The 17,459-nt window shown below is 39.0% G+C and overlaps 1 pseudogene; it reads left to right on the forward strand.

Moving 5' to 3' along the window:
• Positions 1 to 245: 245 nt before the first annotated feature.
• LOC126237552 (5S ribosomal RNA) lies at positions 246 to 364 on the forward strand (annotated as a pseudogene).
• Positions 365 to 17,459: the final 17,095 nt, after the last annotated feature.

Consider the following 17,459-nt stretch of genomic DNA (forward strand, 5'->3'; position numbering starts at 1 on the left):
CAGGATTCGAACCTGCGACCGTAGCGGCCGCGCGGTTCCAGACTATAGCGCCTTTAACCGCTTGGCCACCCCGGCCGGCGAAAAATATCTAAAACGCACTGAGTACGAAAGGAATCCAATGAAGTTTATAAAGATGTAACTGACAGAAATCAATTTCTTAAAGACATGGAGCGAGGTTAAGCAAACGTGGTAGGACCTGGTCTCAGACACAACACGTCCGTTACAAACACCTTTAAAGAAAAGGTGCCGACGGCCTTGTCGCAGTGGTAACACCGGTTCCCGTCAGATCACCGAAGTTAAGCGCTGTCGGGCTTTGCTAGCACTTGGATGGGTGACCGTTCGGGTCTGCCGAGCGCTGTTGACAAGCGGGGTACGCTCAGCCCTTGTGAGGCCAATTTAGGAGCTACTTGACTGAGAAGTAGCGGCTCCGGTGACGAAAACTGACAACGGGCGGGAGAGCAGAGTGCTTACTACATGACCCTCCATGTCTGCATCCAGTGACGCCTATCGGTTGAGGATGACACGGTGGTCAGGCGGTATCATTGAGCCTTCCGAGGTCTGTTCGGACGGAGTTAATTTTAGTTTAAAGAAAAGGTGCTACTCAGGAGAAGTTACTTTGAAGATATCACGAGAAAGATAGGATTAAGAAATATTAGGTTGTGAATACTAGACGGAAGACAGAAATCAATGCTTACGACACGGCTGAGCCTTCAGATCATGACCGTAATTGATTTACATGGTGTTCCACAATGTTTTGACGATTTAAAATTTGAATGACACTCAAACTAATGGCGAAATGAAGTTGAACATTTTACACAAGGTGAAAGGTGGCTACACTGAGCCACAGCGCCAGAGATCGCGCTAGAGAGTATTGTTCCGCCGCCTCCACTGGCAGTGATTATTGAGAACTCGTAGTGGGCAGTGCCTTGGGAGAACTCGTGGTAGTCAGTGCTGAGATGTCGTAGTGAGTAGTGTTTGTTGAGATGAGCTAGTAGGCAGTGCTTGCTGAGATGTGATACTGAAAAGTTCTTGTTGAGATGTGATAGTAGCGAGTCGGTGTGGAGAGATTGTAATGTCTAGAGCGCCTTTCATCAATATAAATTAAGGTAACAAACTACTTTTCTTTTCTTTCTCATTATTTCAATGTCCTGAATAATGCGTCATTACAGGTTCAGTCAACAAAGCATCTGGCTTGTGTTCTTGTATTAGAGTGTAATTCTGGTTTTCTTGAGTAATTATGGTATTTCTATTTTCTTTAATTAATTCAGTATAAATGATATTTAAAATTTCTTGTGTTATTGAAGAAGAACCGTGCCAGATGCGTACGTTGAGTCATACTTCCACACACAGAACAGTTACACTTGTGCTTTGGTTTCGTAGGTTTTATAGTTGCTGGGGACTTAATTAATTAATTGTGTTAATGAAAATTTCCATTGCATTCTTTGTTGTTGTTCTATGCAGTCAGATTGCGTAATAATACTAGTCAGGGCCAACCGTTACGAGACTTCGTAACCGAACAGACAGCTACTAAAACAAAAAATTAAAAATTATTTGCATTCTATTTTAATATTTTAATTAAGCCCCCATGCACGTGGCGACCGCTGCTTCGGATCGTCCCTTGGAATTATTCTGATTGTAGAAATAGTAGACAGTAGGATTGTTGTAGTAATTTGTAGTTTAGTAATTATAGTCTATATTGCATGTGTAGATTTGGTAATTGTCATTCTTCTAATGGTATTTTTTTTGCAAAATTTCATTTCTGTTGTCTTGTCTACGGGTTTGACAATTAGTGCAATTATTTCAATTGTTCGATTAATCGTGTTTGAGGGAAACATTTCGTGTGAATGGTATTGTTGGAGATAAAGTGTCATTGTGTGTAATTTTCATATAGTGACGAGTTTTGTATGTTTTGTAAATGATTACGCGGTCGATGAAAAAGGCAAAAATGATGGACAGTGAGAATGACGAAATTGTTGACATGGCGAACTCGCCAACACAGGACAACAGTATGATGAATAATGGAGTTGAAAACAATGTAATAAGTCGGGAAAATAGTCCGGAACCATTTCAAAATTTTTCTCAATCAGAAAATTCACAGAATCCGAGATTAACGATAGAAGATTCTGAAATAGTATCGAACACAGATAGCTTTACAGCCATGACGAAAGAAGTTGGTTTCGCGGGAAATGTTAGGGGCGAAAAGAATTTCGAACCGGCTATTATGGAGCAGTTGATGGGTGCAATATTAAATTTGGGATCTGAATTAAAAACACGGTTAGATTCACAAATAGGAACAATTAAAACTGAGATGGGAACAATGGGATCACAGTTACGATCTGAATTTAAAACAGAGATGGGAACTTTGGCAACACGGTTAGACTCACAAATGGAAACACGGATGGGAACAATGGAAACACGGTTTGGATCTGAATTAAAAACAGAGATGGGAACTTTGGAAACACGGTTAGATTCGCGAATAGGGACATGTTTCAAAAACATGAAAGATGAGTTAAAGAAAGAAATTAGAGAAGAAGTACAACCGATTTTGAATTCTCACAATAATAGATTAATTGCAGTAGAGATTAGACAAAGGGAACAAGATAGAGAACAGGAAGAAAGAGATCGCGTGATAGTACAAAAATTTTCAGAGTTAAATTTACAACGTGCACACGATAAGGAAGAAATATTTGAGATAATCGAGGAATCCGTGCCAAATGACAGATTAAATAACCTAACACAACAATATGAAAAGTTAACTACCAAATGTGTCAACACTGAAACCCGAGTCGCGACACTTACGGAAGACGTAGGTAAACAGAAAGAAAAAATAGGTGACTTATCGGAAAGAGTTGAGGAGATTTCAGATAAATTGACAAATCTTAGTTTACATGGGGACAGAGAGTCGGATGATACAGCTCCATTACCATTTGCAGAAACCGAAGAGTACCAGAACACAAATAAGCATGTTGAAAATCAGGGAAAATTTAATGAACGTGTTAAAAGGGAAGTTGAGGCATTACGAAAGCAAGTCAAACAAATCGAAGGCGAAATTATAGGAAAAGACAGTAGAAGAAATTTAGAATCACAGATAGCAGAAGGGTTTGAAGAAAGTAATTTGTTTCATTTACGGGATGCAACAAGAGAGCGCCAGGCGCGCGAACTTGACAATAATCGACATTTAAACTGGGACAGACGCGGTAGGTCTTTGTCGCCACGAGGCGAAAACTTTAACTATAAACACTTTTTGACTGTTCGGAAATTTAAAATCTTCCGTAATTCTAAGAATGACATACATCCATGTTCATGTTTAGATCAGTTTACATACGCACTTCCGCCGAATTTGCCACTAAGTCACAAACTGAAATTTATGTGCAGCTATTAATGTCCTCAGGGGATTCACTACACTAAGTGAATATGTGTCGTAGCGTTCACAGGGCCCCGAGCTGTAGTGGTGCTATTTCCCTTTTAGTTTTCTGCACCGCTGCCTACTCTTTCACTATTCTTTGCATCTATAAAAACAACTCTTCTACTATCCATCTATCTAGACAGTAGGTAAAGACAACCGGATTTGACTGTTTTACCCAAAAGTGACTTTGGAAATTACCGTTTGGACTTACTATATTTTCTGCAGCATTCATTCGTAGTTTAAATAAAATTTTACCTGTTTATCTTCGTGACAATATTACTTCACATGTTGACGATATTCTTACTGCTAAACATTCTTGGAGTGAGCACAACAAAATTTTGGATTCATTATTACGTATCTTTGCAAGAGTTCGCATTACAGAGAACTTGGAAAAATCTGAATTTGGTCGTTCTCAGGTGAAATTTCTCGGTCACATTATTTCTACAGAAGGTATTCTTCCTGATCCAGAAAAACTAGACGCTATTCGTAATTATGCTGTTCCTTCCACAAAACGTGATGTTCGTAGTTTCCTTGGTGTCTGTAATTTTCTTAGACGCTTTGTTAGATTGGATGATTTGGCCACACCTCGTTTACACATTTCAGTTATGCGCACTTTGGTCCCAGAAAATGCTTTCATAAATTACGACAGAATTGTTACTTCAGTAATATGTAAAAACGTATTCGATCTGTTCTTGCCAAATGCAAATTATGTCAAAAGGCTAAGCCGCCAACTGTTTCTCACAGAGCACCGTTGTTTCCTATCATTCCAGCGAAATTAATGGACATGGCTGCAGTCGATTTGTTCGGTCCAGTGGTTCGTTCTACTAAAGGTTTTGCGTACATTTTCGTAGCAGTGGAATTGACATCAAAATATGTGTGTTTTACACCTTTACGCAAAGCAACAGCTCGTTCAGTATCTAATGCTTTCATCAGACATTTTCTTAAAGATGTTGGTCATGTTGATAAGGTTATATCAGATAATGGATCACAGTTTCGCTCTAAAATTTGGCTTCGTACTCTACGGCGTCGTAAGATTAAACCAATTTTTATTTCACTTTTTCACCCTCAATCTAATGCTTCAGAAAGATGGATGAAGGAAATCAATAAATTGTGCCGTCTTTATTGTCATCAGAATCACAGAACTTGGGATCAGTATCTTCATATTTTTCAAAACATCCTGAATGAACTTCCTAATGACTCAACTTCTTTACCGCCTCTATTGATATTAAAAAATAAAGTACCAACAAATCGCATTTCTGAAATCGTTCCTTTTCCGCCTTCACGGAAACTGCGGCATTCTGAAGTTGTCAACCTGGCTCTACGAAATATTGCGTCTGCGGCTGCAAGAAGAGAGAAATCAGCTAAACGTCCTGGTCGTTTAAAAATCTTGTCAGTTGGTCAAAAGGTGTTAATTAAGTCTCATAGTTTGTCTCATAAAGGAAAAGGCTTATGTCGCAAATTTTTTCTGCTTTATAACGGGCCATATAGAATTCGCAAAATTATTCATGATAACACTGTTGAAGTAGAAACTCTTAAATCTCGGCGCTCTAAGGGAATACATCATATATCGAACGTAAAAATTTTTGTGGAATGACATACTTTAGAGAAACTAACAGCTACATGTAAACATACAGAGAATACAAGGATACCGCGCCGTGTTCCGGCGGCGGCAGATACTCAAAGCAACAGTGAAGTCTGCGCGCCGCACAAGGCAGTCGTTGACCGCAAACAATTACTTCCTACGTCACGTGCCTACAGCTGATCGAGCGCTCAGTGCGAATGCACTGACAGACGTAAACAAATACACAGTCTAATTTCTCGGATTAAATTCAGTATAAAGCTATGGTGACTTTATAAATTATGTTATTAATGTTCAGTATTTTTCAGGATACGGTTGTGTAAAATATTTAAGACCTTCAGGTAAATTCTGTGCGTGTCCGACGTTAAGACGACTTGCTATGGAGAAAATTTCAGGAAGAATGTAATTTCGAAGAAAAAAAAAGTAATAAACTAAAAAGGGTAACTATTAATTGAGTTTATTTTTCAGGTAACATATTTCCACTTAGGTACGTACTTTAGACGTAATTTGCTGCTTGCGATTACGTGACTCATACTTTGTGCTAAATTTCATGTTCTATGAATTTACTTGTGAAGCGACGTGCTTGTGTACATTTACTGATTTTGACGATGATTGATTAATGAACAGGCTTGTTATTTGTATATATTATGCATCGCTTGGCTGCACTGCTCTTTCACTGATGTCATATTTTTCTATTATGTGCCTGCTGTGCTTATTTATTTAAATTATAATTGTTACCTGATTAATTGTGCTGACTGTAGTTAGGTATGTAGGTTACACTTTGTGATTTATCTGCTTGCGCCTTCATGTTTACTTATTAAGATTACATATGAACATTTATTTGCTTATGCTGAATGATGCTAATGACTTGTTTATTACGTAAGATATATGTTTGCTGCTGTGCGTATGGATTGCATATTTACACACTTCTGTTTTGTTGTCATAACTATTCTTTAATTTAGAATATAGAAATGCTGATATACTGTGTATAAACATAGAGTTTAGGTCACACTATGGTATTAATTATAGATTGTTCGCTTGGCAGAGCCTCGTTGTAGGGATTGTGCTGCATCCACTTGTTGACATTCTGTTCTCTACTGGTATATTTACGCGCTATTGCATGTTTTGCTTACGCTCAGTGCCTTATATTTTTAAGATAAGAAAATGAACTGCTATAATTCGACGAACGACATTGGTACAAGAAACTGCATAGAAGTCACATGAGCTGGAGGTTTTATGGAAGCTGTATAAATTTATGCTAATAGGAAGGAAGCTAACGACATGACACACCAACACTAGGGTTAGACCATTGACAGTTATTACACTGCATTTTTCGTGAGTAATTGAAATAGGAAGTGACACTTGACACAAGAAATACTCCACATGTTTGCTTCTGTTTGCCATAATTTTTGAAGTGGTGTACACACTGAAAAATCACGATCATTAACACTTCGTAATCGTACTTAATTACTGAGAGTTATTCGAACTAAGTCTGTTAGAGGTCATGTATGCATTTCTTTTATTTAATGATGGACAAGGAACCAAAATGTATCTTATAATTTATAATGAGTAGCAGATTTGGATCAGATGGATTACACGAGAGGTTGTGTGTTGACATTGTGTCTTCGGATTGTATGAGATGATGAATTGAGGTTTGCATTAGGATTTTGTCTGTACTTGTTCGAGGAGACTGACTAGAGGAAACAGTTGTTATGGAAGTGAAATGATATTGGTGCTGAGGTTTATATGTATCGACGTATTATTGAGGTATTGAAATTATGTGAAGTTGATGATTATTGGAGTTTCGTGGACAAGAGGTAAGGTAAATGAGGTATTATTGAAATATTGAGATTATGTAATGCTGATGATTATTGGAGTTTGGTGGATAAGAGGTGAAGTAAGTGAGGAGCATATTTTTTTTGTTGGTCTATATGGAACAAGGAGGATGAAGATGGCAGACTAGAACACTCAAGTACAAAGAAGATTGTCTACACACACACTTTGTTAAATAAATAAGCAGTATATACTTTTTTTTTGGAGAGAGGAAGCATTTGCATATCTTGGCACACTGACAGTTGTTCAGCAACCATACATTTTGATCTGGCTTGGCAAACATTGGTCTTGACATGATGACTATGACGTTGACTAACTATTATTGACAGTTATACATTGGTGCCACTACTACTTGATACACATGATGAACATAAAATTTTGACAGAATTGCATTTACACAGTTAACACTATTCAACTACACAGTAGCACTAAATGTGGATGAAAGATGAGTGAGTGTGTTTTGTGTGTTTTCCTTTTATAATCCCAGAGAAGTGATCCCAACCTATCTCCTAAATATTATTTTACTTGTTTGTTGTGGCTTGCACTGATACCCATAAATATTATAGGTTTACTGCTATTTGTGTATTGTAATAGTTAATGTGACAATTATCTGATATCATTTGTGTGTTTATTAGAATTTATATGTTTAGTGTGTAAAGCATTTGTATGTGCATTCAAACTATTGTTCATGCCTGAACTGTGTGATTAGTGATAGGGAATATTATGGACTGTTATTTGCACTTTTTCTACATGATTGGTGCCACTAGGACATGTTTAATTTCTGCTGATGAACAGTGTGATTAGTGATAGTGAATTTTATGGACTGCGGTCAGCACCTGGTCAACATTACTGGGTGCCACTGATGGACTGCTTCTACCGAAATGGTGTTACTTGTTGATATCTGCACCTGTTCAACATTGCTGGTGCCACTAATGGAACTGCTTATACTGAAATGGTGTTACTTGTTGATGTCTGCACCTGCTCACCATTGCTGGGTGCCACTGATGGACTGCTTCTACGGAAAAGATGTCACCTGTTGATGTCTGCACCTGCTCAACATTGCTGGGTGCCACTGATGGACTGCTTCTACCGAAATGATGTCACTTGTTGGTGTCTGCACCTGCTCAACATTGCTGGGTGCCACTGATGGACTGCTTCTACTGAAAAGATGTCACCTGTTGATGTCTGCACCTATTCAACATTGCTGGGTGCCACTGATGGACTGCTTCTACTGAAAAGATGTCACCTGTTGATATCTGCACCTGCTCAACATTGCTGGTGCCACTAATGGAACTGCTTACACTGAAATGGTGTTACTTGTTGGTGTCTGCACCTATTCAACATTACTGGGTGCCACTGATGGACTGTTTCTACTGAAAAAATGTCACTTGTTGGTTTTTGCACCTGTTGACCATTGCTGGGTGCTACTGCTGGAACTGTCAACTACTTGTTTCTTGGGCTATGGAAAGCGTTTATGTGAATATTTGTATAAACTGATTTTTTGTGTATTACTGTTTGTGAAAAGTTATATGACTCTTACCTGCACATATTCGTCATTGCTGACGCTATTGATTGAACTGTTTAACCACATAATACTTGTGTAAACTGTTATGTAAAGTCACATGTATGAAGGAATTTGTATTGCTTACTGTATTTTATATATTAGGTTATTGAAAGGTCAGTGCAAAGCCAAAATTTTATCTAGCTATATGATATTTACGCATTAATATTATCTTTTATTTTTGTCTGTATTTTTTTGACGAATTTGGTGGTATTTTCACCACCAATGCTGGCAAAAATACCATCAAATTCTAGCGCGTGGAGGAAGGGCATATGAAAGGTGGCTACACTGAGCCACAGCGCCAGAGATCGCGCTAGAGAGTATTGTTCCGCCGCCTCCACTGGCAGTGATTATTGAGAACTCGTAGTGGGCAGTGCCTTGGGAGAACTCGTGGTAGTCAGTGCTGAGATGTCGTAGTGAGTAGTGTTTGTTGAGATGAGCTAGTAGGCAGCGCTTGCTGAGATGTGATACTGAAAAGTTCTTGTTGAGATGTGATAGTAGCGAGTCGGTGTGGAGAGATTGTAATGTCTAGAGTGCCTTTCATCAATATAAATTAAGGTAACAAACTACTTTTCTTTTCTTTCTCATTATTTCAATGTCCTGAATAATGCGTCATTACAGGTTCAGTCAACAAAGCATCTGGCTTGTGTTCTTGTATTAGAGTGTAATTCTGGTTTTCTTGAGTAATTATGGTATTTTTATTTTCTTTAATTAATTCAGTATAAATGATATTTAAAATTTCTTGTGTTATTGTAAGAAGAACAGTTACACTTGTGCTTTGGTTTCGTAGGTTTTATAGTTGCTGGGGACTTAATTAATTAATTGTGTTAATGAAAATTTCCATTGCATTCTTTGTTGTTGTTCTATGCAGTCAGATTGCGTAATAATACTAGTCAGGGCCAACCGTTACGAGACTTCGTAACCGAACAGACAGCTACTAAAGCAAAAAATTAAAATTATTTGCATTATGTATTAATTAAGCCCCCATGCAAAGGTACAATAATTATTCAAGTTTACTTACAAAACCCTACATCGGACAAATGATGATTATTCGCAGCTATACAACACTCGAGGTGTTTCACCCAGTTTTCAGCACATCTTCGGCTACTGCCGGAGGAATTATGGAAATTTCAATGTGAATTCGATCTTTTATCTTTTGCAAGCTTATCGGCCTGATGGAGTACACTCTAGCCTCCAAAAAACCCCATAGGTAAAAGTCTGGTTCGCAATTAGGATGGTTTTCCGAGAGCCGGTTAACTTTCGATTCAAAGCACTGGCAGTCGCTCGGAAGTTTCTTACCCAAATCGATACTGTTCCACGAGCAGGAATTGGATATTGTGGCTGAATCTTGAAATGGTTACGAAACCCACGTTGCGTGCAAATGACGGATTCCCCGCGACGGAAATAGCACTCCGTTGCGAACGTACAATGTTGTTTCGAGCAGTACATGAGTACTGATCTGTATATGGGATGAAACATGATAATTCCCACTACTAACAGACGACGGCTCCATCGCTGTATCTTGTTTTAGCACGCGTTTTTCAAATTCGAAATCGTTAAAGCACTGTGAAACACCCCGTATTTCTTGGTTCTCAAACAGGGTGGTACTGCTAAAGGTCTACTCTAGTTCTCTAACAAAAAATTCTGACTTCTTAGAAGCTTTAGAAACGCTTGTATAGAAACTTGTGATTGCTTCTTTCAATAAAAGCTGGTCTCCAGCATGTGTCACAAATTTCACTTTTATTTCCAGCTGATTAATAGATTCATTACCAACTAAAAGAGCAGCTAACTTTACACATGAATTTTGTGCTTCTTTTATTATAAATTATAATTTTAGGCAGTATTAATTATGTAACAAAACTGTTCAGTCATAGTGATTAGTGTTTTGATGATAATGAATGAATTATTTACCATACAATCTCCCACAATTCCTCACTTTAATCAGATCAAAGGCGTACACCTGCTTATGTTTTGTTCTAGTTATAAGGCAATGAAATTTAGAACATCGTTCTGGTGATAATTTGAGCCTAACAAACAACCATTAACGAAAGTCGCGCTCGCGGGTATATAAAACTGGCCGGAGGCTGAAGGAGGACCCTGAAACTGAAGTCACAAATCAATTAGATTTGAAGTGGTTTTGGTATGTTCTTGCCCACAATTACGGATTGTAGATGGAGTTCAACCGTAGTAAATAATGCACTACTGAGTCGTGTTCGAAATCAATAATTGTTGTATGGGTTTTCGAACTCAAATTCCCGAGTTTGCTTACAAGAACTTTTGCTGTTTACCAGTAATGAATGTTGGACAAAACGTTGTATATTTTTGTCTGTTAGCCACGGTCATGTCATACTGTTTTTCTTTGTGTGTTAACGAGCTACAGTGGTGACTACACTGTACGGCAGCTCGCAAGTCAGTTTACAGATCTAAACTTTTACCATGCTCACTGTGTGCTTTATTTTAATAATAGTGAAAAGAGAGAGATAGGTTAGGCATCCCTTATGCACCAGGGATATATACACTTGTAAAATTGCTGTCACACATCGCTAAGAATTTTTTTTTCACTTTCGTGAAACTATTTTGTTGTTATTTATTGTGATTACTTCTTGTATTTGCTAGTGAGGAAACTTGCGTTTTTCTCACTGGGAAGTGTATTCTTGTGTGGTCGGCAGAAGGCAGTCAATACATCTCATTAGGAGAGGCCAGCCTCCCTGGGAAGATGGGCAGTTTTCCTAGATGTGGGTTTGCGACCTGCTCCGTGCTTTTGTGGGCAGAACAGACGCGTGTCCTCGATGAGGGCAGAGGATGCCAGGCCATCACTGCTGAACGCAGAGAATAATTGAGCATAACATCTGTGACTTTTCTGCACTTACATCAGAGGACGAGGTGCTGCGATCCGTGGACCGAATACGGAACATCGTGATGCGGCTACCTCCCTGGGAGCCTGCGGCAGCGAGCGCGGACGGAATGTGGAACACCTACACTATTGTGGAAGGGCGCTTCCTGAGCATGGGTCGAAAAGACAACACCTTGAGGCGTAGCGCCTTATAACGATCCTGCCTTGGAGGCGGTTAAGTGGGAGATGTGTCTCAGAGCTGGAGAGTGACAGATGGTGACGCGAGACTGGACGCGCACGTAGTTTATGTATCAGCCGATAGAGGACAATATTGGATAGGGGGACTGTGATTTTAGTTTCGATTGTGCCGACTAGAGTGCACTGAAGTAATAGAATGTTTTTCATAAACTGTTCTAGTATTTTCATAAAGTGTTATTATGTCTTTTTGTGTATGTAAAATGCTATAAATGTGTTTTTGCAGTATGAATGATGCGTCAGTGTGGTTTAAGGTTAATATGAAGATAATTGGTTAACGAGGTATATAGTAGGATTTAGTTGGGGAACATTTCGAAGAAGTATTGATATGGACAAAGGGGATTTTTGTAGAATAGATTTGTAAAGTAAGTTTATGGTAAAGGCAAAGTTAATTCAGATATAAATAACAATAGTAAATAACTTTATGCATAAGCAAAACTTCAGCATATTAGATAATTACGTCGGTAAAAAGTGTAGTCGTTATGTTTACTATTTTGCGATTGGTTATTGATGAAAAGCGCGGACTGACGCGGGAGAGTGTTGTTTTGTTATTGGCTGTTGAGTAAAGTGACCAATGGTAAAGCAATATTCTTCGCGCGCCTTTCTCTGTTGGTAGAGAAGACAGAGTATTCTAGAGAAGAGTCGAAGCCTAGCCATGAAACAGTTCGGACGTGTGTAGTAGTAGTTCCGATGGAAATGATAAGTTGCCTGATCTAGTAGTGTTTCATACATCAAAAGCGTGGTAAAGTGACGACATAATTATTCCGATGGGCGTGTAGAAATTTCGGAAATTTTACGTAATTTTTGTGACGAAAAAAGACATATATTCCGCGTGGCGTATTGAGCAGGTCGATAGCTAAAAATTGTGACTGCATTAGGTACCGACAAACTTAATATTTGGCGAGCATTCTTAATAAAAAAACAATTAGTATTTTTGTAGCTATCACGTTTTCGGGAAATGCAACACCATAAACTTGCTAACGTGAGTGAAAGGGATTATGAGTGACTGTGTAAAGACTAGCACGGGCTTGGCAGTGATACTTGTTCACCTAAGTTTCAGAATATATTTACTGAGCACAAAATTTCCAACCTTTCATTTGTGTGAATACTTTCTCCCGAAACATAGATTAGTGACTTTAATTGCAGCCTGGTTCACGTCGAAGTACAGTAGGTTTCACTCTGCTTCTCTACTGATGAAATGCTGAGACGTTTCACTCTGCTTCTCTACTGATGAAATGCTGAGACAATGTTCACAGGTAGGTGCAGGTTCGTCGTAAAGGGACGGAAAGAACCACGCCGCCGCAACCTTAGCAACAGCCGACGGAATTCTAGGCATCACCCAGGCATAAACATGGGATCCCGCCAGCCAGGCTACCAGTCCCACGGAACACCTGATGAAGATTTCGAGCTACAGCGTCGAAGTATCGTGTTTGGAAGATGCGGACCACTGGCAGCATAGCTGATCTGGACGAGATGACAAACAAAATAACAGCAATAGACGCCAGAGAAGGGGGGGGGGGGGGGGGCTAAGAGGGAGCGAGGGAAGAGTATGATAAAACTTGGTAATATAGTTAGGGGAGCTGCGTGACTGCGAGCCGAAATGAGAAATAAACCTAACTGGGAGAAAATGGAAGCGTGTGCTTTACTGTTTCGCATTGCGAAATGGTCGTATATGTTAACGTTTTGTATAATGTTGTGAGACTGACAGAACAAACCGGATCAGCAATATTTTAATGCAATACGGCATTGAACTACGTGCAGAATGCAGAGCAACTTATGCCAGAGTTGGACAGGAGCAACCGAGAGACAGTAGACTTATCAACTAGAAATTTCTGTGACCATTAAAGAGAAGATTTGGAGATTGTGAGGGATGTTCTTGCAACATAACATCATTCCTTCAATCAGACCTGTACCGAGCACATGAGACTAGATGGGAAGGGATTTACGCATGGTGGAGTCACGTTTGTGCATCTCACCCGTTATTTCCAAAATTTTTCAAATTTCTCCTCTTCTAGCCAAGAAACTGTTGGTTCCAATATTTTTTTTTGTTTCTCCTCTCATCTACTACAAACACTGCATTTAGATCATTCCTCCGTCGTTCTAGAAACTTAGTCTTTTTTTCCTCCTTTATATGCCTCTGTTGATTACGCAGTAAGCAATACACCCGGCTGAAAATAGTGTATTCTTATGCAGAGTGTGTTTTAATTCCGATGTAATTTCTTAATTTCTTCCTACAACTGAGATGGCTATATCCATTGTCTAAGTGAACCCTGCATGACGAATCAATTCTAGTGAGTGGAATTCATTCAGCATTGCAGAAACTTGCTTTCACTATTGTTGTCAAGGTCAAGAGCGCACGGCACCATGACTATCAAATTCATTACGCAGGTAGGTATTACAACACTGTAGATATGTTTGACATAAATTATACCGCTACAAGTAGTACAATAACAAAAGTAATGCAATGAAACCTTGAAAAAGAAGAATACTAAACAAATATAGAAAATGTAAGAGTACCCAGACATAACGATATCATGTGTTTGGATGATTATAAACTGGAAATTTAAAAAAGAAAGCTGAGTTCTTAAGCTGGTCTTTCTCCTAAAATTTTGGGGATAACATAAAAAAGCGAACATGAATTTATTTATCGTTTCACAGGCTTTCTCCAGTCTAGAATAGAATTCTAAACCGCAACTGATCTGTTGACTGACATCTTAAGTGCAAACTATGTGATCAGACAAAGACTAGCAACAGAAAATACCACCACGTACAAGACTGAACTCCAATACGTATTACTGCATTGAGTGTAATTAATGCACTTTCTATGTCTTATAGATTGAAAACCTTCTCTTTTATCTGTTCTTGCTGACTATATTTTAGGAATCCTCCTGGTCTAGCATTGTCATCTTGTATAAGATTATCCACTTTTATTGCAAGTCATCCCTGATACAATTAAGTCATGTAATTCTTCGGTTTTATTTTATTGCATACTATATAAAACTACTTCGCCACTCTTCGATGCCGTCTTCTGTTGGAGCAGACATGTCATTGATTTATGGCTTCTCTAACCAGAAACCAATGACTCACTGTTCAGAATATGTGCAGTGCGTTCCAAGCAATTTTAACGGAAACATCTCTAGTATTTCATAAAAGCTACAAGTTATGAAGCTATGTTTTCTACCCGTGATAGCACACAAGGGAGTGAAATTCTCCTCAAATAAAATCATAATTATCCATCATTTGACATCTACTTCTGGGTAAAGACCTCCTCTGAAAAAATCTGGAAGAGGTCTCTATTCAGCAAATAAATAACGACGATAATTTTATCTGCACACTTTCTTCCCCACTGATCTCAGAAAGCCAGAGGAAAAGGAATAACGTGCAATAACACATGCCAGTGTTTGTAGTTAAATGTTCCGAAAACATTTGCTACGAAATGTAGTAAATATGAAGTCGAAACCCTCCGGCGACGTGCAGTATCATTTTCCTTTCCGTACGACCACCGACTTATGGAGCTGATACTGCACGCTGATGAGTGACATATGTTCCAGATTTACCACGTTTTCCATTTTATTTTTGTGAATGTTAATATATCCTTCGCCTTTAAACAGCTGTCGAAGGCTATGGACGAAGCACATCATCGTATTTCCAAACTGAAGTCATAGTTCTTTGAGTATATTGTTAGAGAAAATAGTTAAGAGTACATGGAAAGTAGCAAACATCAAGTTGTACCAACTACGAAGTCATGACACCTGTGGACCTTTATATGAGGAAGGTACTCAAGACATATCCGAGCGAAGCTCGATAGCACTCCACACCAGAAGACGCCCCAGAGAACTAAATAATTGTGAGGTATGTGTGGGCCGATCATTCGGGACGTCTGGCCACAGATGCTTATAAAGACTATAACAGCGCAGAGGTGGATTGAGTGGCTATAGGTAAAGAAAAGGCTCCATTAGTTTACACTCATTGATTCCTGGCGTACTCAAAGGGCAGAGGTAGTTCCAGCTGCTTTGACAATTAAACCTCAGGAACGGCATAGAATCTGTAGCCTTGCCCTTAATCTCAAGTAACCGCCTTTTTCTGGGGAAATGATCACCGGAGTACATACTGAGCAACATACCGCTATACACTTCTTTGCAGTGGACCTCAAAGTCCATCGAATAAGCAGAAAATCCGAGTCTAAAGAAATAAAATGTAAACGTCATTGCTTCAAACCCTCTGCAAAAAAAAAAAGTTATGAGCATCGACTATACAGAAAAGTGCTCATCACTTTGAGTCTATCATTTACTGAAAACCTCGTTTCGATATGTTCAACGATTAGTGTTAATAATTGTCGGAAATATTAAACAGATCAATAAAATGCTTGGATACACATTACTGGTGGGCATTGATAAAAATAGTGTCCTTGTGCCACGAAAATCAAGAAAACGACGAATCATCAAACCGAAAGGATTGGATCTGGGGTAGTTTCCATGAATGATTGCCTATCGAAGTCGCGGGGTCCAAACGATGCATATCGAACGTGCGATTGTAAATCGATCATGCGACTCTGGTGACCGGCGTTATGATCAGTTATTTGGGATCGTCATTTTTATCTGTTTTCCGTCGTTTTCCTAGTTGCTCCAAGTAACATACCTCCGCGAATAAATGACAAAAAGGGAATTGTTCCCGTAGCGTACACATCACATGGACTTTCACATGACGATAACGAGTAAGGTATGTCATCTTCGTTGTAATTACAATTATTTTTGTAACGGTCTTCTTTTGTCATTGCTGTAGTGACCACCGTAAACAAACTCATAATGCCTGCCACCAGAGTTGCGAGATCGATTTAGGATCGCAAGTTCGATATTTATCGTTTAGACCCTACAACGTCGATAGGCAATCATTCTTGGAAATTACCGGATCTTGTCTAACCCAGATTACGAGTAAACGTTTTCTCCGCTATGCAACTACTTGGGCCTAATGACATACACCGTAAAATACCGCTTATATAGGTTGGACATTGCACATGTTTCATATATTCAAATCTTATATAACGTAATACCGTTGCCAACCTTTCGTCGCCAGTTGCGGAACAAACCTTGCAAGATGACCTCACATGCCGCTGGCTGGACCATCGTAACATCCATTCGAAACTGTTGCTCCCGCCGCTGCTGTTAGAAGCACTGCACTAATTGTTTTTTTGTCGCTAGGCGACGTTTGCTACGCTGAAACGTGACCTTAACAATAACAGTGAACTTAAATACAGACAGATGCAACATGATCAGCCTCATCAGACAGCCGACTAGCATTGCTGATTACGTTCTGGGAAGCTTACAGTTCTATTATTTTCTAACGGAATAGTCGTTGCGAGGTTGAATATCGCTGGCTCCTGTTGTTCTTCACAGGTGAACCTACTGTTCTGTTTCAAGTTCTTCTTTCTAAAATGGTCCCACCTGGATCTCCTCCAAGTATGAGTTCTACAGATGGAGCGAAACTGTGGAATAAAGAACTACACTTTACACGCCGTACCTAAATGTCGGGACTGTATGTTCGATTTCTTTTTCTACTGGTGTAAGACACGTCCTTCCTACTATATTTACTATTTCCGAAGATTTGTACAAATTCTTTATATTTTCAAGGAATTTGAGTGTTAATCAGCAGTACTCTCGGAGCATTGTTGCGTATTAATACCTCACGTTCTACGACCTTTTAATATCTCTTTCACACACAGATGTGTACTCTTCTTGTAAAAGTGTGATTCTGTGTGGAGCACCGTGATCTGCTTTGACGACTCATTGCAGAACACGACAACCCAATGGGTAATTACGTTGGCTGCCTGCTATTGTAAACATGACTTAATGTTTACAGAGCCTGTGAACTAAGTTGATGCCTAGATTTTTATGAGGAAAACGGAAGAGTAATACATAAATAAATAAATAAAATAATACTGCTTGTAATTATGAAACTAGACAGCCACACGGGCAAAAAGTACAACTTCTGTTAA

The sequence above is a fragment of the Schistocerca nitens genome, chromosome 2, assembly GCF_023898315.1.
Source record: "Schistocerca nitens isolate TAMUIC-IGC-003100 chromosome 2, iqSchNite1.1, whole genome shotgun sequence".
Lineage (NCBI taxonomy): Eukaryota > Metazoa > Arthropoda > Insecta > Orthoptera > Acrididae > Schistocerca > Schistocerca nitens.